The sequence below is a fragment of the Chinchilla lanigera genome, unplaced genomic scaffold, assembly GCF_000276665.1.
Source record: "Chinchilla lanigera isolate Chin_1 unplaced genomic scaffold, ChiLan1.0 scaffold00058, whole genome shotgun sequence".
Taxonomy (NCBI): domain Eukaryota; kingdom Metazoa; phylum Chordata; class Mammalia; order Rodentia; family Chinchillidae; genus Chinchilla; species Chinchilla lanigera.
In genome coordinates, this window is record NW_004955459.1 from 134,374 (window position 1) to 139,132 (window position 4,759).

The following is a 4,759-nucleotide window of genomic DNA, read 5'->3' on the forward strand; positions in this document are numbered from 1 at the left end:
CTGTATCTACTCTATACTCACTAATCCTTTCTTCATTATTGTCATTCTCTCTTGAATTGTTTTTGTCAAGAGACTTACTGATTTTTTTTTTTTTTTTTTTTTTTTTGCTTCTATTGCTACAATTTCAGACAGTTCAGCTGGGTACCTTTTATTATTTCTTCCACTTCAGTGTCCCCTTCATTTGTCTTCAGTGAGTGCCAAATTATGAGTTGCATCTTGCTTCCATGTTTACTGTTTTTTTTTGTGGGGTTTTTTGGCTTTTTGAGACAAGGTCTTGCTATGCAATTCAGGTTGGACTTGAGTTCACTTTGCAGCACAGGCTGGCCTTGAACTTGCAATGATCCTCTTGCTTCAACCTCCCAAGGGCTAGGATTATAGGCATGTACCACCACACCCAGATTCCATGTTTTCTTACTTTCTATTTTCTTTAATTTGTTTTCTCCATTGAAGCTTGTATATTGCTTATGGTAGGTAGCTTTATTGCTAATATTGAGAACTCTTTAGGAAATGACTATTTTTCAGAGATGTCTTCTAGAGGTAGCTGGCTTTTGACTTTTGACTCTGTTCCAGGATTCTGCCTCTTCAGTTTGTTAGAAACGAATTGTAGCTTATTTGTCCTAGTACCCAGTTATTTGCTGTTGGACTATAGTATTGATTATGACACCCAGATAGTCTAGGTAATTAACATACAAGGAAGAGCAGTTGATTATAACAACTATGTCACCTGAGCTAAAATAATATAATGAGCAATAGCAATCGCATCAAACACAGACTGGAAAATGACAAACTGTGATATCTATTAATTTGCTCCCTTTAGCCATAAGTATAAAATTTATAGTTGTGTAACAAAATCTAAGACAAATGAGAAAATGATATATAGTAAAAAGCCACACACTAGAACAATTTTACCTTGAGAGGAGAAAATTGAAAAATAGAGAAAATAGAAGGGAAAAATAGAGAAATAAAAGAAAAGGAAGAGATTAGAAGTAAGGACAAAGAACAAAGGAAGATTACCTAAGCTTCAGAAAACTGGTGAAGAAGGTGGGAGAGAAGGAAAGAAGAAAAAACAAAAACAAGAACAAAATAAAACAAAACACTAAAAGCAATATTTACTACACATTAAATTAAAAAAAAATAACAAAAGGAATGAATAGAAAAAAGAAAAAATTACAGAGAAGGAAAAAATTTTCTCTGTAATTTCAAACTTCTGGTTATCTTCTGGGGTCAATAGTTCTATGGCAGTGTCAGGTTCAGGGCATGATTCTGCTCTGGCTGGTAGACAAAGGAAGCATTCAGAGCCCAGATCTGTGCTGGATAGTCCCAACAAGCCTGTAGTAGATTTAGGGCAGGGAGCTTGTTCTGGTATTTTCAAATCCAACAGAAGTTCAGACTGAGCCTGGTCTCTTGTGGTAGGGTTGGGGCCTGAGTCATTTAGCTTATTACATGCTGGGTGTCTCTTGCCTGCCTGACCACGGCTCCCTGACCATGAACATCTTCAGTAGTTGTCCCTCACCAAGTCACTACAGGAGTTTAACACTGGAGACCCTGAGCTGAAGCCTACCCATAGCTGCTCTAAATTCTGGGATCAGTTGGCCCCTCCCTAAAATCTGACCAACCACTGTCTCCAGGGAACACTGCAATTACTACAGTAGTTGTAGCATACAGCATTCACTGCTTCATTCCACTGATGCATTTGGCCCTGAAGGCCTCTGGAATCGCTCAATTTCACTGTTTCTATGTAAATTCAACTTACCTTTCTTACTCCATGATCCAGGAACCAGGAAGAAGGTATAGATTCCCCCTTCATTTTTTTATGGTCTATCTCTTCAATTTCTCTGTGAGCTCCAATTTCCCCTTCAGATCCTTCCTGGGTCCTGGGATCCACCTACCTCCTTCTTTTCTTTTCCAAGTTGTTATTTTCCAATGTCTAGATTCTGAATCTTGAAGAGGTTGATTTGTTGCTGTTTACTGTTTCACCATTTTCCCAGAAGTCTGAAAAGACTACATACTGAGGACCATAAAATTATTAACACAGTGTATTGACTCAAGAAGAAATAGAAAGTTTGAATAGTTCTATTACAAATGAAGGAATTGAATAGGTAATTAAATACCCCTGGAAAAGAAAATCCCGGGACTTGATAATGTCTCTGGTTAAATTCTAGTATGCATTTAAAAAATAATTAATAACAATTTTTTACACTCTTCCAAAAAATTACAAAGGAGGGAATAGCTACTTAAATCCTTTGAGGACAGCATTATCCTGATATCAAAGCCAAACATTAATCAGGTAAGTTTCACTTATGAATATAAAGGCAAAAATCTTGAACAAAGTACTGCAAAACTAAATTCAGTGGAATAGTAAAAGAATTATACTATTACTGGGTAATATTTTTGCCAGAAATTCAAGGGTGGCTCAACATATGAAAATCAGTCAACATAATATGCCACATTAATAGAACTAAGGAAAAGAACTAAATGATCACCTTATGGACAAGTCACTTAACAAAATCTTGTATGTTCAATAATACAAATCATGAGGGGTTTTTTCATGTATTTTACCACTTATTTTCAATACAGTGTTAAAAGTTATAGCTAGAAAAATTTGACAGCAGAGAGAAGTAAAATCATCTAAATTGAAAAAGAGTAAGTAAAATTATCTCTCTTTGCAAATGAAATAAATAGAAAACCTGCACTGGGGACGTAGTTCAGCGGCAGAGTGCCTAGAATGTATAAGACTGTCCTGGTTCATACATTATGTCAACTTGAGAAGTTTAGAAGTTTTACTCAGCAGGGGGCCAGGGTCCTCACTTTATAAACATCCTGAGTTTGTGGAAGAGGAGCACACAGAGATGATGTGAGAGAATAGCTCGCATACAATATAAGGGAGGAAAAAAAAGGTTTGCCTTCCCATTTTTTGCTTTTGTTGCTTTTGCTGTCTTCTGCCACCTTGAACTGTTGCCCTTGTGCCATGCCACTCTGCCTTGAAGCCAGGTGATTATGGACTGAAACCTCCACAAACTGTGAGCTAAATAAACCTTCCATTTTTTTAAATTTTGAGCATCAGATATTTTGTCTCAGCAATGAGAGAAAAGTAACCAACACAAAGATCCAGAATAAATCCCCTACATAATTAATTAATTGATTTCTGTTAATTACAAATTATACAGCCCAGCTGGGTGTGGTAGTACACATCTGCAATGCCAGCACTTGGGAGGCTGAGACAAGAGGGCTGCCAGGAGTTCAAGACCAGCCTGGGCTACATAGTGAGTTCAAGGCAAGTCTGAACTACATAGCAAGACCCTGTCTCAAAAAAACCAAAAATCAAAAACAAATCATACAGGCTGTGATATTGTTCTCTAACAGCACAAAAGAACTGACACCATTCAAAGCAATCTGCAGATTCAATACCACTCAGATAACTTTTTTGCACAAACTTCATTTGAACTTTATGCAGCTATAGCTATTTACAGATGCATTATGAGAGAATAAAACTGATAACTAGAGCTGATTTTTAAAATTCTTACACTCTGTTCCTCATATTCAAGTAAAAATCTGAACCTCCTAGTAAAAGTCTCATTTTTCTTTGCAGAAACAATACTATCAGGGCCCTAACCTAGGACAACCAATCTTCTGCTCAGGGGTATGACAAGAGAATAAAACACACATACACACACGCACACACACACACACACACACACACACACACACACACACACACATAAAGTTACAAGGGGCACCAGGATGGTGAAAGCCCATTAAGGACTAAGACCCCAAGGTACAGTGTCCCTGGCCTTTATTAGGTGCACAGCTTGATTGGGGGTGTTCCCGTGGCTGCAGGATGTGATGAGAGTGAACTGTTGATTCAGGTAAGGCTCAAAGATTTGAAGAACAAAGCATTTTTGGAAAAGTACACAAGGACATATCATGGTTAACTTGTAACCTGATTGTCTACTAACTGCAACTACTGAGCTAAAAGGAATTTGGATGAATCAAGTCCTCAGCTGTCACATTATCTTCTTTTGAGATGCCAGAATTTCACAGACCATTTTCTAGTTTCAGTTCTGGCTTTTGGCTTAAATATTAGCCTGTCTGCAAGTCATCTGTAGGTCTTGCCATAAGTCATGTAGGCCTAGGACAGACTCTCCATCTATTTTTCTGACAATTTATTAATATTAATCACTGCCTGCCCTGCACCATGTCAAGCTGGTCCTCAGCAAATGCTACTGTAGATTTCATGTTTAATCTCAAGAAATTCTGAATAGCAGAAACAATACTGAGAAAAATGTGAACAAAAAGAGGAGTCACCATTCTAAATTTCAAAACTTTGACAAAGACATAGTAGTGCAGTGGCATACAACCATATACTCTCTTATACATAGAAGGTGAAGCAGGAGAGTAATGAGTTCAATTCCAGCATGGACAACTGAGCAAGAACATATATCAAAAATTTTAAAAATATTTTTAAATGGTAGAGGGTATAGCTCACTGATAAAGTACTTGCCTAGCTTGTGAAAGACCCTGGGTTTAACTCCCCATAAGGTAGAGTGAGGACTAGAACAATCAAAGCAGTGAGCTGCGTGGAGTGGTGCATGCCTATAATTCCAGCATGCTGGGAGACTGACAGATCATGAGTTCAACCTCAGCTTGGAAAAATTAGTGACTTAGTGAAATCCTATTTCAAAATTAAAAAAGCTGGGGAAGTGGTTCAGCATGAAAACCCTGGGTTAAATCACCAGCATCACACACACAGAAAATTTTG